The sequence below is a fragment of the Nerophis lumbriciformis genome, linkage group LG26, assembly GCF_033978685.3.
Source record: "Nerophis lumbriciformis linkage group LG26, RoL_Nlum_v2.1, whole genome shotgun sequence".
Lineage (NCBI taxonomy): Eukaryota > Metazoa > Chordata > Actinopteri > Syngnathiformes > Syngnathidae > Nerophis > Nerophis lumbriciformis.
Window position 1 is genome coordinate 22,493,423 of NC_084573.2, and position 18,871 is coordinate 22,512,293.

At 42.6% G+C, this 18,871-nt stretch overlaps 1 long non-coding RNA gene across 1 annotated transcript in view; it reads right to left on the reverse strand.

The window, feature by feature from the left end:
• Window positions 1-18,871, reverse strand: part of LOC140679845 (uncharacterized) — a 67,271-nt gene that overhangs the window by 13,506 nt on the left and 34,894 nt on the right. Inside the window, exons 2-4 of the long non-coding RNA XR_012051179.1 lie at window positions 13,007-13,100; window positions 12,878-12,908; window positions 12,533-12,577 (exon numbers count right to left, since the gene is read on the reverse strand). This is a non-coding gene — a long non-coding RNA (uncharacterized lncRNA). The remainder of the gene's footprint in view (window positions 1-12,532; window positions 12,578-12,877; window positions 12,909-13,006; window positions 13,101-18,871) is intronic.

Genomic DNA, 18,871 nt, shown 5'->3' on the forward strand with positions numbered 1-18,871 from the left:
GGCATTAAAGGGCATTACTTGTCAATACTTTCCGAAAATCAGACGGTATATATATATATATATATATATATATATATATATATCGTTATTTTGGAACAATTATTATTTTCTCCTCTCTGAGCTGCCACCTTAACGTGGTAGAGGAGTTTGCGTGTCCCAATGATCCTAGGAGCTATGTTGTCCGGGGGCTTTATGTCCCCTGGTAGGGTCTCCCAAGGCAAACTGGTCCTAGGTGAGGGATCAGACAAAGAGCAGCTCGAAGATCTCTATGAATAACACTGACAAGGAACCCAGATTTCCCTCGCCCGGACGCGGGTCACCGGGGCCCCCCTCTGGAGCCAGGCCCGGAGGTGGGGCACGATGGCGAGCGCCTGGTGGCCGGGCCTGTCCCCATGGGGCCCGGCCGGGCACAGCCCGAAGAGGCAACGTGGGTCCCCCCTCCAAAGGGCTCACCACCCATAGCAGGGGTCATAGAGGTCGGGTGCGATGTGAGCTGGGCGGCAGCCGAAGGCAGGGCACTTGGCGGTCCGATCCTCGGCTACAGAAGCTAGCTGTTGGGACGTGGAACGTCACCTCGCTGGGGGGGAAGGAGCCTGAGCTAGTGCGCGAGGTGGAGAAGTTCCGGCTAGATATAGTCGGACTCACTTCGACGCACAGCAAGGGCTCTGGAACCAGTTCTTTCGAGAGGGGCTGGACTCTCTTCCACTCTGGCGTTGCCGGCAGTGAGAGGCGACGGGCTGGGGTTGCAATTCTTGTTTACCCCCGGCTCAGAGCCTGTACGTTGGAGTTCAACCCGGTGGACGAGAGGGTAGCTTCCCTCCGCCTTCGGGTGGGGTAAAGGGTCCTGACTGTGGTTTGCGCTTACGCGCCAAACCGCAGGTCAGAGTACCCACCCTTTTTGGATTCACTCGAGGGAGTACTTGAGAGTGCTCCCCCGGGTGATTCCCTCGTTCTACTGGGGGACTTCAATGCTCATGTTGGCAGCGACAGTGAAACCTGGAGAGGCGTGATTGGGAAGAATGGCTGCCCGGATCTGAACCCAACCGGTGTTTTGTTATTGGACTTTTGTGCCCGTCACAGATTGTCCATAACGAACACCATGTTCAAACATAAGGGTGTCCATATGTGCACTTGGCACCAGGACACACGAGGCCGCAGTTCCATGATCGACTTTGTAGTTGTGTCATCGGATTTGCGGCCTCATGTTTTGGACAGGGTGAAGAGAGGGGCGAAGAGAGGGGCGGAGCTTTCTACCGATCACCACCTGGTGGTGAGTTGGCTGCGATGGTGGGGGAGGATGCCGGACAGACCTGGCAGGCCCAAACGCATTGTGAGGGTTTGCTGGGAACGTCTAGCAGAGTCTCCTGTCAGAGAGAGTTTCAATTCCCACCTCCGGAAGAACTTTGAACATGTCACGAGGGAGGTGCTGGACATTGAGTCCGAATGGACCATGTTCCGCGCCTCTATTGTCGAGGCGGCTGATTGGAGCTGTGGCCGCAAGGTAGTTGGTGCTTGTCGTGGCGGTAATCCTAGAACCCGTTGGTGGACACCGGCGGTGAGGGATGCCGTCAAGCTGAAGAAGGAGTCCTATCGGGTTCTTTTGGCTCATAGGACTCCTGAGGCAGTGGACAAGTACCGACAGGCCAAGCGGTGTGCGGCTTCAGCGGTCGCAGAGGCAAAAACTCGGACATGGGAGGAGTTCGGTGAGGCCATGGAAAACGACTTCCGGACGGCTTCGAAGCAATTCTGGACCACCATCCGCCGCCTCAGGAAGGGGAAACAGTGCACTATCAACACCGTGTATGGCGAGGATGGTGTTCTGCTGACCTCGACTGCGGATGTTGTGGATCGGTGGAGGGAATACTTCGAAGACCTCCTCAATCCCACCAACACGTCTTCCTATGAGGAAGCAGTGCCTGGGGAGTCTGTGGTGGGCTCTCCTATTTCTGGGGCTGAGGTTGCTGAGGTAGTTAAAAAGCTCCTCGGTGGCAAGGCCGGGTGGATGAGATCCGCCCGGAGTTCCTTAAGGCTCTGGATGCTGTGGGGCTGTCTTGGTTGACAAGACTCTGCAGCATCGCGTGGACATCGGGGGCGGTACCACTGGATTGGCAGACCGGGGTGGTGGTTCCTCTCTTTAAGAAGGGGAACCGGAGGGTGTGTTCTAACTATCGTGGGATCACACTCCTCAGCCTTCCCGGTAAGGTCTATTCAGGTGTACTGGAGAGGAGGCTACGCCGGATAGTCGAACCTCGGATTCAGGAGGAACAGTGTGGTTTTCGTCCTGGTCGTGGAACTGTGGACCAGCTCTATACTCTCGGCAGGGTCCTTGAGGGTGCATGGGAGTTTGCCCAACCAGTCTACATGTGTTTTGTGGACTTGGAGAAGGCATTCGACCGTGTCCCTCGGGAAGTCCTGTGGGGAGTGCTCAGGGAGTATGGGGTATCGGACTGTCTGATTGTGGCAGTCCGCTCCCTGTATGCTCAGTGCCAGAGCTTGGTCCGCATTGCCGGCAGTAAGTCGGACACGTTTCCAGTGAGGGTTGGACTCCGCCAAGGCTGCCCTTTGTCACCGATTCTGTTCATAACTTTTATGGACAGAATTTCTAGGCGCAGTCAAGGCGTTGAGGGGATCTGGTTTGGTGGCTGCAGGATTAGGTCTCTGCTTTTTGCAGATGATGTGGTCCTGATGGCTTCATCTGGCCAGGATCTTCAGCTCTTGCTGGATCGGTTCGCAGCCGAGTGTGAAGCGACTGGGATGAGAATCAGCACCTCCAAGTCCGAGTCCATGGTTCTCGCCCGGAAAAGGGTGGAGTGCCATCTCCGGGTTGGGGAGGAGATCTTGCCCCAAGTGGAGGAGTTCAAGTACCTCGGAGTCTTGTTCACGAGTGAGGGAAGAGTGCATCGTGAGATCAACAGGTGGATCGGCGTCTTCAGTAATGCGGACGCTGTATCGATCCGTTGTGGTGAAGAAGGAGCTGAGCCGGAAGGCAAAGCTCTCAATTTACCGGTTGATCTACGTTCCCATCCTCAATTATGGTCATGAGCTTTGGGTTATGACCGAAAGGACAAGATCACGGGTACAAGCGGCTGAAATGAGTTTCCTCCGCCAGGTGGCGGGGCTCTCCCTTAGAGATAGGGTGAGAAGCTCTGCCATCCGGGAGGAGCTCAAAGTAAAGCCGCTGCTCCTCCACATCGAGAGGAGCCAGATGAGGTGGTTCAGGCATCTGGTCAGGATGCCACCCGAACGCCTCCCTAGGGAGGTGTTTAGGGCACGTCCGACCGGTAGGAGGCCGCGGGGAAGACCCAGGACACGTTGGGAAGACTATGTCTCCCGGCTGGCCTGGGAACGCCTCGGGGTCCCACAGGAAGAGCTGGACGAAGTGGCTGGGGAGAGGGAAGTCTGGGCTTCCCTGCTTAGGCTGCTGCCCCCGCGACCCGACCTCGGATAAGCGGAAGAAAATGGATGGATGGATGGATATATCGTTATTTTGGAACATGACAGCGACAAATGAATTTCTGTGAAAAAGAAATCAATTATAAGTCAAATATTTATTGAATTTAATAATAAATCAAATATTTTCATAGCCAGAAATCCATTTACAACCTTATAAATACGTTATGGGAGCCCTTTAGACATGAAAAAAACATACTTTAGTCAACTTTACACGCTTTTAATCAATATAGTAATGCTGAGCCAATCAGTGGCCACGATACTTTACAGCGCGCTCTGATTGGTGTGTTGCCCTTTACTGGCCAATACTTTGATATTTTTATTTATATAAAAATTTGTATTTTTATTATTTATTATATATTATTTTTATTTAGCATTTTTATGCTTGAAAATGGTTAATTTAGGACCAACATGTTTTATCATATAAATATAAACACATATAAATAAAAAGATGTACCCAAAAATACTCGATATAAATATTTGAAGCACGATGTGGTGAGAGACGACTGTATGCCTGAAATACCTTTCAAAATGGGTGCCACCATCGGTAACATCGTCTCTCCAACAACCAACAGAAACGTGTGTGTTTGAGAGGGCAATACAAATGTCTCAAATAATGATTTACAATATACTCTAATGGTACAGTCCTGAAGCAATATACACAGCCCCACAATATTGAGGGTGACTTAAATTGTGCGTTTCAGTAACTTTTTTACTTCATTTTTGACCACTTAAAAACATTGCCCCAATCAAAGCAATAGTGTCCAAAACAGACTTACAAGACTAATCTGTGTCGCTGTCTTCAGCAGGTTAGACTACTCACTGGGCTCTCTAAACAAGCTGTAAAGGAGCTGCAGTACATCCAGAATGCTGCTGCTTGAGTCCTGACTAGAACAATATTAATCCAATGCTTAGGTCACAGCACTGCGTGCTTGTGCTTGTGTACAAGTCTTTTCACGGTCTTGTGCCAAATTACATCTATGACATGTTAGAACCATATGAACCATCTCGGGCTCTCAGAACCTCAGGTGCCCAGAGTCAGGACCAAACAGGGTGAGGCTGGGTTTTTGTGTTATTAATATCTGGAATAGTCTTGCAGAAGATGTGAGACAGGCCACAATTTTGGCAATGTTCAAATAAAGGCTGAAAACACATTTAATTGTGCATAGGACAACTGAAAGTATTTCATCTACACCAGGGCAGCCCAAATTTTTTGTCCCAATGGTCTGTGGGCAAAACAACAATTCTTACCATGCAACAGCAACACTAATGAGGACTTTAACCTCATACTGCTATATAATGTATAAGTAATAGGTAGTAGAGATTGTTAGGTTAAATAGATGGTAACTTAACCAGTAGAAAAAAAAAATATTGGCTGCTCAGTCACCTGAATTTGACTGTAAAATGTACGGTGTTTTTACACCAAATTACTGTAAATTGAAAAACTCTACCACTGTTGTTTCTATGTTAAAATTCTAGTGACTGAGCTGCCATGTTTTTACTGTATAATCTACGGAATTTTTTTTCTTTACAGTGTAGCCTTACGGACATGCCAATTAATGATTGTACAGCTTGAAAGAGGTCAGTATGTAGATGTATTAAATTTGGTCGCCACCCTTTGGTCCCCACTTTGAGCATCCCTGATCTACACTCATTTTACATTGAATTATGATTATATTTGTGATTTTTTTTATTTTTGCAGTTTTCTGTAAACCACTTTGAATTGCTCTGTGTACAAATTGTGTTTTATCCAATATACTGTGTAACACAAATGTCTTCATAAAATTGCAGAACCGGGAGAGTTATTTAAACCCCTGATCTGGTCCCTCCACACACTTTTGGCCACGACTGTGCTGTATATATTAGAGATGCGCGGATCGGCAATTATTTCATCCGCAACCGCATCAGAAAGTCGTCAACCATCCGCCATCCACCCGATGTAACGTTTGATCAGAACTGCACCCGCCCGCCATCCGCCCGCACCCGCCCGTTGTTATATATCTAATATAGACGATGCAAGGCATTAGTGAGGCATACCTGCCAACTACTCCGGTTTTCCCGTAATTCGTACGGTTTTCATCAACCTATTCCGGGTTACGGTTGCAGTGATAAAAAATACGGTTTTTCATTAATTAAAAAAAAAAAAAGGGTGAAAACTACGCAAATTGCACCTTGTGCAGACAAGATTTTTCGATCGGACACGGAGGAATTAGCGATGTAAAAGACCACGTTGGGACAAAAAAACACAAGTCTAATGCCGTTGCTAGCGATACAAGTGGAAAACTTTCAACGTTTTTCGTCGCCCAAACAGATTCTTTGGATGTGATAAATGCCGAAGTTTTATTTACGGAGGCAATAATTGAGCATGGAATTCCAATCGCACTGGCTGATCACATGGGACAGTTAAATGTTTGTAATGCAACCTTTAAAAATCATTACGCGGTGATCGCGGTCCCAAAAATAAACTTTTCTTGCATGATAATGTCCAGAAAAATTCGCTTTATATTACTATAGAGTCCTTTTAACGAATGAGTTTGATGGTTTATCACAAACCTTAAATGAAAGAAGTCCTTTGTTCTCCTGCACCATGCATGCACTTTGGCCTTGCTTCGTGTTTGGTGCGCAATCCTGTCGGCTGTATTTCACAGCACGACATACTGTTAAAAGTGTTTATACTATTTATGCTTTCAAGTCCAAGTTGAAGAAATCTTGTTAAATGTTGACAGCATAACTACCAAAATACAGAAGTATGTCCTTAATATTTTTGCAGTGCTATTTCTGTTGAAAAGTTAAAATGATTACATTAGAGATGTGATGTGCCACTTTTCAAGTGTCTGATGGCTTAAATTAATTTTCATTAATTTTTCATATTTTGAATTCTTTTGAAAGGCTTACAAAAAAACTACATTTGAATTGTAATTCCATGCTATTGACAGGACTATTAATTTTAATGAAGTTAGCTTACCATGTTTACAGTATGATAATTGTGATAGAAATGTGAATTTTAGGCACAGAATATTTTTTACAATTGAACAAGGCAGTAGATTATACAAGCTTGGACAGAAAGTTAATGACACCAATTTTTTTTTTAATGGAATTGTTTAGTACTGTTTTACCATTTGTTTACTGTAAAAAGTGTTTATACTGTTTATACTTTCAATTAACAAATTGAAGTCTTGTGAAAGGTTGACAGGATAACTGGCATTAACTGTCAAAATAATTTCAAACTATTGAAGTTAGCTTACAGAATAAACATGCCAATCAACCCATATGATTTTTGTTGTAATATTTTTGTTTTGAAAAGTCACTGTGACTGATAGAAAAGTGATGGTTTTAGCAACATTTTAACCTGTCTGAATGCTAATAATCATTTTGCGTCGGGGGGCGAAGCCCTGAACCCTCCACCAGGACTTTGTCCTGGACCTACCGGGGCCTGCGGCCCTTGGACCCTGGCTACTAGGTTTTTCTGATTTCAAAAGTTGGCAGGTATGGTGAGGTTATAAAGCTTTTGCCTGTTAAAGAAAGGAGACTGATCCAATGCAGCACAGACTTTCGCGTGCCACGCTGTCACGACCCAGACGCACACCAGTGCGCAATCATATGGGAGCCGCGCTGATCGCACCTCCAAGCGCGTCTCGCTGCCGGCGACGGCCGGGTATGGGCCCGACGCTCCAGCGCCATCCATTTTCAGGGCTAGTTGATTCGGCAGGTGGGTTGTTACACACTCCTTAGCGGGTTCCGACTTCCATGGCCACCGTCCTGCTCCCTATATCAACCAGGGTGAGCCCCACCCCTTTCGTGAGCGCACTGCGCGCGGAGTGACCCCTGTTACGTGCCCCCGGCAACAGGGGTGGCGGGCAGGTAAGCTGCGCGGGCGGAGCGCGCGGAGTGACCCCTGTTACGAGCCCCCGGCCACGGGGGTGGCGGGCAGGTAAGCTGCTTACCTGCTGCGCGTGACGCCGGCCGCGGCGAAGGCGGACGAGGCGGGGTGTCGGTCCGGTGGGCGCGGTGGTGACCCTGGACGTGCGTCGGGCCCTTCTCGCGGATCGCCTCAGCTACGCTCCCGGTGGGGCCCTCTCGGGGGAAGGGGCCTCGGTCCCGGACCCCGGCGAGGCGTCCCTTCTCCGCTCCGTAAAAGTGTCCATCTCTTTTCTTTTTTTTTCTTCTGTTGTGGCATATGCAGCAGGTGCCTGCTCGTTTTTCGTATGTGGGTAACAACATTTAACTATGTATATATATTTCCGAATTGGTTTAACTGCCACCCGCCTGAATCTATTTAAAATCTAATTTGTTTTAATTTCAATCGCCCGACCCGACCCAACCCGCGGATAAAATCTAATTTTTCTTAATTTCATCCGCCCGATCCGCGGATAATCCGCGGACTCCGCGGTTGTGCCCGCAAACCGCGCATCTCTAGTATATATATATACTTTAATACTGCTTCCGGGCTATATACCGTAAATCATGAAGACAGACAATTGCATTTCCCCTCAAACACACGCATACGTGTTAGTCGGTTTAGACGACTGCTGGGTTAATATCGATTGAGATAACCATTTTTAAAGGAATTTTAGGCATATAATCATTTTACACATTATATCTAAAGGTAGAAAAAAAATATACTTTTTGATGGGATTGCTCCAATGCTGTAATTTAAATCAACCACACACACAAACACACACACGGTTAGATGTTGATACAATGGGAGGAGTTCAGTGAACTGTAAGACACTAATGGGATCCCTGACAATATAATTAACTAATGAGGCTGATGGAAACGACAGCACTCCATCACCAGACACCACCCCCCTCCCCCCCACGAGTCCTCCCTCCTTGCCCAAATTGAACCTCTCACTGCCCCCATAGTGGATGCACTCCTTTCCCATCTGCTGCTGTTTGCCTCCATTTCAGTCATCATTATGCACATTCATTATTTTACGGATCACTTACAGGCTCTGTGGTTTGTTTCCACACTCATTAGCTACAATAAGTGGAAGTCAGATACGCCTATTGGGAAGTTGCTGTTGTATATCAGGTACATTACATAACATTGAGTGCATAATGAAATAATTTTTGGAGGTTTAACAGTGTGACCACATACCAATATGTATTGTTTTCAGTGTAGCCATAAAATAAACAGTTCAGTATTATGCAATGCCGTTTAACAAAACCACACCCGCTAAAAGTGTCAGTTAAACATCATTATCTTTGTAAAAGCGTTGCATCTTATTATATTGAGCAAGTCATTACAACGCTGCCAGTGTTTTTGTTATTAAATGCATGTTTTTGCACTATAAGCCACAAGCTCATGAAGTTAAACATTAGTATTTGCAGCTACTAAGTGTGTGTATGTCGCTTCCCAGTGTGATCCCGACACCAGCTGGGCCATAAATCCTTGTGTGTGATGTGTGTGTACCGCTGCTTTTACCACCTGCCCGTTGTGATTACAACTTGCGCTCAGCAGGGCGACACATTTGGCCTAAAGACTGGGCCTGCTGTGTGCATTTAAACCCCTCGGAGTCTGAGCTGCAGGTGCACAAGTTCATTGAATTGTGACTACATTTCACTTCTATTCGGTTTAAAGAGAAAAAAATATTCATCAAGGCTTAACAGGTTTGATTTATAATGATGAAGAATGCAAACGTGAGGTTCATAAGTGCTGGTTAATGGTTAACCTCTGGCCATGCTTAATGTGATGGTTAACACAAGAGTACCTTAAAAGTCTTCGCACTTAGGTCACCAACCAGCGAGATGCTAAAGTGGCCAGCCTGGCTGTGGCTAGCGACACAAACATATATTGTGCACCAGTGTTACAGGCTTTGACGGCGGCTGCTGATTTATAGCCGCAAAAAGGTTCCCTTTGTGCGACGGAATAAAAGCCTGGAATGTTGAACACTCCATTGATGGGATAGCTTGTTGTGCTTTAACATGGGGTCACAGCTAATCATTAAGCCGCCCCGCAGTCCCATTAGACGCAATTATTTTAATGAGTGTGTTTAATGTTTGCGTTGAGGGTATATTCCCAGAAACACTGGCTGACATATAATGCTGGACCCATTGAACTGTCTTCCATTTCGATGAGTCCTTTTTAGCTAACCCCCCCATCCAAATCTTTTGACCTCTGACCCTGATGAGGGAGATTGACAAAGACTGCAGGGTTGTATTCTAACAGTAGGGGGCAGTGTTATCAAGTGTAGCAAGCACACAGCAAGTGTACTGTACTGTCAATGAAATCTGATGCTGCAGATTATAAATAGACATCTAAATGCTGACATCAGTATCCACACATTAGTGTTGTATGTATCTAATGATGCATCAATTGCACATCATTAACTTTTGCTTGCATGTCCAGTTTGTGTTCACACTGATTGATTTGCTCTTTTGTTTGACCTGAAGAGGTTGTCCCAGACTAAACGCACAAGTGATGCTGGTTGCTAAGCAACTCAAACCATCCAGGAGAGGCAAAAAAAAAATCTTAGTTGCAGAACATTTACAGTAACTCATGTGCCTCCGATCCTTGTTCTTCATTACTTTTGCTACCTCCACCAAGTTGAGAAGCATCAGGGTGACAAGATGTGTCCGTGTGTTCTTGCTTTGTTAAGCAGGATTAAGCAACAAGGAGGGGTGGCACATGCCCAGTAGGCTATTACGTTTGGTGAAGAGCAGAATAAAAGGCATGTTTTGCTGTTATAGTCCACTTTAATCGAGGCCAGGGTTGTACGTCATTATTTTTAAATTATTTGGCATTGGAAAAATTCTGCACTCTAATATATAGTAAAATAAATACATTATTGTGTTTTTCTCTTTATCCCAGGGGTAGGAAGGGGTACCTGGAAATCGATACCAGTAATCAACAGTTAAAATGTTCTATACTTATGTGTTCATGTGTTAAATTGTTTGATATGATCTAATTTTTTCCATTTATTTATGTCAGACCCACTCGACATCCATTGCATTCGGTCTCCCCTAGAGGGGGGGGGGGGGGTTACCCACATATGCGGGTCCTCTCCAAGGTTTCTCATAGTCATTCACATCGACGTCCCACTGGGGTGAGTTTTTCCTTGCCCTTATGTGGGCTTTGTACCGAGGATGTCGTTGTGGCTTGTGAAGCCCTTTGAGACACTTGTGATTTAGGGCTATATAAATAAACATTGATTGACATTGATTGATTTAACATTAAACAGTGAGCTGACATTGATAACTATGCTGACCGGTTGTTGAATCTCCATTTCTTACACTTTCTCATTTGCAAATATTATATAGTAGACTTTGCTTGCAGTTGCAATTCAAAGACGTTAGATGGCAGTCGTGCATAGGCTACAGTGTGTTCTTTGGTCAGGGAGTAGTCTTTGCCATTAAGCTCAATCTTGCCCTAAGAAGTTTTTGTCCTCTAAGTATTACATTTATTACACACCATATGTTTGATTGTAACGTGCATCCTTTTTCGGTGGCAATGTTTACGGAATTAAACATGGCTTCCCCCCTAGTCGTCCCAGTAATGGCCCATTTGTGGCAATTTCAAGGATTTTGTGCAATCAAAGTCAACATTTACAAAATTGAATTATTGTGCGTAGAAAATCAAGAGGGAAGAGGACAACTCTTTTGGCTCTGGCAGTTTTACGGGATATTTTGCTTTGATGTCTGTTTGTGGGCAAGCAGTCAGAGACAGGAGTAGTAAATCTCTTAAGTGAGTTCATAAAACATATTTTCACCCGTTTTCTGCTGCTTTATTTTGTAACAGTCTATTTTGGCTTATCGCTTTTTGATGACGTTCTGGTCAGATGAATGCGTCCTGAGCGCGACAGCGCTCACATTGAGGATGTATCACATACATGATTGATTTATATCCACATACAAAAGAGGCCTGGGTCGGATATCAAAAATTCAGAATTGCACTGTTCAAACTGACATGAAAATATCTGATACAGGTCAGTTATAGGCAAAAAAAATCTGAATTGATTTGCAGTGAGAACATGGCCTTAGTTGTAGTTTTCTTAACCAAATTTGGATATGTTAACCTTTCCATGTAAAATCGCTAATGCTAATCAGTAGCATGTCTACGGAAAACCCAATGTAAATTAGCATTGAGCTAGCACATTTTGAAAAGTGGAGTCTTACTGTACTTTCAAGTGTTTATCATCACTTGCTTTGTTGACATGAAAATTGACTAAGCACTAACCCCTCTCTTAAGTGATTGTTTGCCCGCCATATGTTTGAGTCTGCAATTGGACGTGAAGTCACGGGCAACAAAAGGTATTGAAAATGGCACCGTTTGAGTTTACATAAATCGATGCCCAGTAGTACCAACAAATTTCGGTCGGTGCCTATAAGAGTACCAAATTCGTTAGCCATTCCCACCCATTTGTGTCCAAAGTGTGGCCATTTTTGGGGCCTTTGACATGTACTGGAAATAAAATGAATTTCTTATTAATGAACTATATTTAATATAACACTAACAACTATTTGTTTTGTGACCATAACACAAAAGCTAATAACAATGGGGGTTTTTTTCCAATAGTTTAGCATATATTGTATGGATGTGAGCCTTTTAATGTTTTTAATGTGTATCTGCTTAGATACTAACATTAGCAATAATGTCCAGTCAGCAAGGTCACAATATCAGCCCTCTAATGGAATAATCTAATAACCAAGCAACATGTTAAGTCATGCATTCATTCTACATGTGACAGCAAAATCAATTAATGGGTTGTACTTGTATAGCGCTTTTCTACCTTCAAGGTACTCAAAGCGCTTTGACACTACTTCCACATTTACCCATTCACACACACATTCACACACTGATGGAGGGAGCTGCCATGCAAGGCGCTAACCAGCACCCATCAGGAGCAAGGGTGAAGTGTCTTGCTCAGGACACAACGAACATGACGAGGTTGGTACTAGGTGGGGATTGAACCAGGGACCCTCGGGTTGCGCACGGCCACTCTCCCACTGCGCCACTTTCCTCAACAAAGCCTACAGATACATAGTGTTGTAGTCTAGTAAAATATTGTTTGTAGCCTTCTTCCTTTGTTTCGTGTGTGAGAGTAGAAACCTTACCCCAGTTTGACTGTAAACTTACTGACCTTCTTTGCAGCAGCAGCCATGCAGATCGCTGTATTGACTCCTTCCTTTTGCAGAGAAAAATCAATAGGCAAGGGTCAAAACAGGCACTGAGGAAAGGAGTATAGGTAACAACATAAAACCTTTCAACACAGGATTTATTACGTCTGCCAGGTGTTTTGTTTTTTTTACTTCGGTTGGCATCAGGAATATTCAAAATTGACCAAACCACCTAACACTGTGACTGTGCTAACATACAGACACACATGCAAAAGGCCTTTTTTTTTTTTTTTTTTTTTTACTTTAAAAATAGTTATCATAGTGGTTTATTTGTGTAACACGTGCCAGAATGAAAAATTGTCTGTTACCTGTTGAGATCCTCCATGAGGAAGTAGACTGCTACATAACATAGGGACAGACAAAAAAAAATGTGGGGGTTTCAAATTTAAAAAAAATAAAAACTTTTGTTTGAGTCAGAATGGAATTGTTTCACTCACCACAGAATGAAAAATTGCATTTTGGTGATCCTCCATGTAGTGGCCATTGGTCAATGTTATTTCATTCTCCAGGAACCAGGAAGTAGCCTGCCAGCTAACACAAACAAACAAAAATTGAAGAAAAAAAACTTTTTTGGAGGAATCCTACTTTCATTTTTAGTTTGAGACACAATGGAACTCTTCCACCCATCCCAGAAGGAAAAATGATAGGCCTATTATCCCATTACCTTTGATCATCCTCCCTGAAACAGGAAGTGGCCACCGGCCATCGTTATGTCATTCTTCATGAACCAGCCTGCTAGCTAACATACGGAAAAACAGAAACCTTATTTTTCCTTTTCTTTGAGGTCTAATTAGTTACAAGGTAACCAACTATTAAATTGTACTAACTGCTTTGCAGTCCAATCTATCACAGGATCCTTTTTCACACGTAAGACAATAGAATACTATGGCCTTTACAACATTTAAAAAATAATAACATCGGTATACTAGTGTGTGTGTGTGTGTGTGTGTGTGTGTGTGTGTGTGTGTGTGTGTGTGTGTGTGTGTGTGTGCGCGTGAATAAAAGGCATTAAGTTAAATCAACCTATCCCCAGGTGCATGTCTTTGGAGGTGTGAGGAAGCCGGAGTACCCGGAGGGAACCCACACAGTCACGGAGAGAACATGGATGGATGGATGGAAGTTAAATCTCTTTGTAAAAAATAAAAAAATTTAAAAAAGCAGCAGGAAACAGGAAGTGGCTTTCAGTCAATGATGTAGTTCCCATTCAACCAGGAAGTAGCCTGCTGGCTAATATACAGACATACATGCAAATAAAAAGGCCTATGCATTGCTTCATGTTTTTTTTTTTTTTAAACCTTAAAAAATGTATTAATTTAAATTGTTTCTTTGTGAAACGCATGTCAGAATGAAAAATGGCCTGTTACCTGTTGTGATCCTGCATGACCCAGGAGCTAGCCAGCTAACAGCTAACATAGGGACAGACAAACAAAAATGTAGTGTTTCAAATAAAAAAAGATGTACTTTTTTGGAGGAATTATTCTTTCTTGTTTAGTATAAGTTACAATGGAAATGTTCCACCCACCACAGAAGGAAAAATAGCATTTCGGTCATCCTCCACAAAGCAGGAAGTGGCCATCAGTGAGTGTTATGTTATTCAACATGAACCAGGAAGTAGCCTGCTAGCTAACACATGACAAACAAAAGTGTCGTTTGAAGAAAAAAAACACAGCACTTTTTTTTAAATTTATATATATATATATATATAAATGGAGGAATCCTTTCATTTTTAGTTTGAGTCACAGTTGAACTGTTCCCACCACCCCAGAATTAAAAAAAATATTGTACCTTTTTAGTCAAACTCCATGAAGCAGGAAATGGCCATCAGTCAGTTATGTCATTCTCCATGAACCAAAAATCTATTTTATTTTTTTTATTTTTTTTTAAGAATAATTATTTATTTTCTAGTTTTTGAGTCAGACGGCAACTGTTCTGTTCTGTTTTTCAAATAATTCATTTTAGAGACGTCCGATAATGGCTTTTTTGCCGATATCCGATATTCCGATATTGTCCAACTCTGAATTACCGATTCCGATATCAACCGATACCGATATATACAGTCGTGGAATTAACACATTATTATGCCTAATTTTGTTGTGATGCCCCGCTGGATGCATTAAACAATGTAACAAGGTTTTCCAAAATAAATCCACTCAAGTTATGGAAAAAAATGCCAACATGGCACTGCCATATTTATTATTGAAGTCACAAAGTGCATTATTTTTTTTAACATGCCTCAAAACAGCAGCTTGGAATTTGGGACATGCTCCCCCTGAAAACTGGTGTTTGTCACCAGTCTTAAAAAAATTGGTACAACTTTTGCTCATTTTATCTGGGAATTTGCCTGAGATAGGCTCCAGCACTCCCCGCGATCCAGAAAGGGACAAGCGGTAGAAAATGGATGAAATGATAGGTTGCTGATATATGTAAAAGCTTATGAAATCTCTTCAATAATCTTTTTTTTTCATTTCCATACCAATGTCGTTACAATCAGTTGAGGTCTTCAATTTACCTTCTTTCACAATATTGATTATTTCCTCTTTTGTCACTCCTTCGAGGAACAAAGAGTTGGGGTTTCTATCTATAGCAGGGGTGGGCAATTCATTTTTACCGGGGGCCGCATGAGCAACCCGAGCACTGCTGGAGGGCCACATCGACAATATTTCAATTACATTTTGCTCAATATTATTTTTGATATATACCGTAAGATAAATAATAATAATAATAATAATTAATAATAATAATAATACTTTCATTTAACCTAACTTAACTTTATACCAAAAGCACTGCTTTGGAAATAAATTGTACCCCTTTCAGAGATCACATTTAGTTCCCCTTAAACATCCTCATGTTGCACAATGAAATGTAAGCATAGGATGAAGTGTGCATTCCTGTAACTTTCTCTAGTAACAGCATTCCATGATTAATATCAATAAATTAACATTAATAATAAATGACAGTAAAATAAGCACACGTATGACTGAGGAGTCATAGCGTAACTTTGTGTGGTGTTTGAGTTGTCCGACTTTTTGTGTGGCCATAAAGGCACCAGTGGTTTAGTGGTATGCGTGTTGGTGACAGAGGACAAATTGGTTTTGGCCTGGTTTGTACGACAGAAAATGACTAGTTTTTCGAGATAAGTTTTTTACTCATGTTTTTGGTGTGGTTATGGCCGTATATAAACAGTTTTGCTCAATAAAGTGATCGATATAATTCCTGGCCTCGAAGCATCTCGATAGACGTTACAATAATTGAACGGTGTTCAATTGAACGGTGTTGACGAACACCGTTAGGGCCGCTTGTTGTTACTGTCACTCAGAGTTGCATTGCAAAATTACACAGAATAAATGTATTTATTTTGTTTAGAATTCAGATGGGTTTGATTTGGTGCGCGGCATATATTTGCTGTGCTCAGAGGATGCTTGAGCAGTGCGCAATTGCGCAGGCGCGCACCTTAGAGGGAACGTTGCTTGGCAGTCCACGTCTTGTTGAAAACACGCCATTCGTCATCAACTTTTCTCTTTTAAGCGTCTCGGGTGTAAACCGTGCATCACTTGTCGCTGTGCACCTTCACTCACACAAACATACGCCCATAAATAACACTTTTCAAAATAAAAGCATCACCGTTGTATTGCGCACACGACATAGATGTTTTTTCAACTTTATTTTGTAATTTGTGATTGCAGCTGTTCACATTCACTCACAATCACGCACGTGCATACGTCCACACGGAAGTAATACAAATAACGCTTTTCAAAACAAAAGCAGCACCGTTGTATTGCACACTCGACATAGATACTTTTTTAAATTTATTTTGTAATTTATGATTGGCCTCACGCGGGCCGGACAGGGACGCACAAAGGGCCGGATGTGGCCCGCGGGCCGCAGAATGCCCATGCCTGATCTATAGCGTCATTCAAGTCCTCAACTGACTCGGGATCTGGAATCTTTTCCTCCAGATTTGGTCCAATGTTCACAAAGTACTTATTGCAGCTTTCAACTACTTCGTTCATATTGTAATTTTTAATTTTTCCATCTAAGAAGTATTTAGGATAGTCCTTTTTAGCACTATTTTAATCATGCTATTTAGGATGCCCCATGTTGCTCTCATATTGTTTTTGTTCTGGTTCAATAATTGACTGTACTATTCTTTTCTACACGTCCATAGTATGCCAGTTAGCTTGTTCTTATACGTTTTGTACTTGTTTTCTGCTTCTGTAGATCTTTGTGTTATAAATATTCAAAATAACGCATTCTTTTTGCAAGCATTTTTCAGTCCTTTTGTCATTCATGGTTGATTATTTTTCTTTTGCTTCTTACTAAGTTGTTTCAATGGACAGCGTTTTTCATAAAGCATCTCGAAGGTGTTAAAAAAATACCTAATGCATCATCTACATAATTTTCACTGTAGACATTGTCCCAACTCTGTTTTCTCAGATCACTTTTGAAAGTTGTCATACTTTGTTCTGTACATATTCTTCGAAAAGTCTTTTGTCATCAATGTTCCACTTCTTTATGAAAACTGGCAGATGATCACTGATGTCGGATATTAGCAGGCCACTTGTGGTATTGTTATCATAATCATTGGTAAAAATATTATTAGTAAATGTGGCACTGTGTCCTGCGATGCTGATTGGCCTTCTGATTTTAGGATATAAACTCAGGCTGTACATTGTGTCAATAAAGTCATCTATAGTAGTGGTCCCCAACCTTTTTGTAGCTGCGGACCGGTCAACGCTTGAAAATGGGGGGGGCTATGGTATTTATTTATTTATTTTTTGTCATAAAGAAATACAATCATGTGTGCTTACGGACTGTATCCCTGCAGACTGTATTGATCTATATTGATATATAATGTATATATTGTGTTTTTTATGTTGATTTAATTTAAATCAGTGGTTGGGGACCTCTGATCTATAGGCTTTTGTTTGTTAGGCTTCAAGGGGTCAATGTTGAAGTCTCCACATAAGGAGGTTATTTTTTGACTGATTTCAGTAAAAGTTGCCTTAATCCAGTTCTCAAATGTATCAATGTTTGACTTCGGTGATCTATATGTATACACAACTGATCAGTACGTTTTGCTTTTTTCATGACATATTTCAATGGTTATACATTCTAAGATATTATTAATAGTTAGTGACATATTTTTTTACCACTGTGTAGTTCAGGTTCTTCATCACATACACAGCTACTCCCCCTCCGTTTATGTTGATTCTGTTGATATAATTTAGTTCGAATCCTCCCATGGCAAAATCCATTCCTTTTTTAGCATCCATCCATGTTGCTGAGATAGCGATAGCTTTGAAGGGTTCGTTGAATTGTTCCAAAAAATGCTTCACATTGTTGTAGTTAGCATACAAAGTTCTGCTCTTTAAATGAATAATTGACAGTTTGTTGTCTATTTTAATGTTTCCGTTATGTTGTTCGTCAGTATAAAAAAAAAAAAATTATTCCTTGTATGAAAAAATTTGTTACCTGGTGTTACCTTTTACTAACATCCACAAACCGGCATGCTGCAGTTAAACATACCACAAAACACAAATATCAGGTTTATCCTAACACTTAGGAGTAGGCCTACTGCAGAATCATTTACCGACTAGTTGACAAACACAGGAAGTCTCCAAGAGGCCTCATTTGAAGACATGAGCCTGCCCCCTTTCCACACATGCCTTTCACCTCTCAGCACTCTCAGCCCTCATCGTGAATGCGTCGCCATGGATTTATCTTTGGCTCCACGCCTGCTGGTGTCCGAGCCACGTTCAAGCTTTTTATCAGGTGTCTGCTGTGGGTTTAGTGTCACCGGAGTTGTGTTTGTTTCCGTTCACACCTACAGTGAAGCGGAAGTATTCAACTCTCTCGAATAAGGTCTCTTAGGAGTGAATAATATTTTGTCAATGTGTGTTTGACCAAGAAAGAAACCGTTGGTAAAGGCTGGTGCAGCCTATATCTAACAATGGGCGAATCCCAACTGTGTGCAGGGTTTGGAAAGTCCCACGGTTGGCCGTGGGAATAATAGAGATGAAAGGATGAGTGAATGGATACTTCAAATGCAACACGGTCTCGTCCACATTATTGCATTTAGCATCTGATCAGCGGGCAGGAAAGTCGGCAGACAGTGTGGGAATCTCACCAATGAACGGCTAACTACATCTTGATACGACGTGAGAGAATAGCTGATTGTCCACAACCTTGTAAAGGAAGTTCATGGGTTCTCCCTACAGTGGTGAAGCAGTCTCTACTCCTTATCAACATAATTAATCTTAGAAAAACAACGATACGTTCCCTTAATCATCCACAAGGCCCGT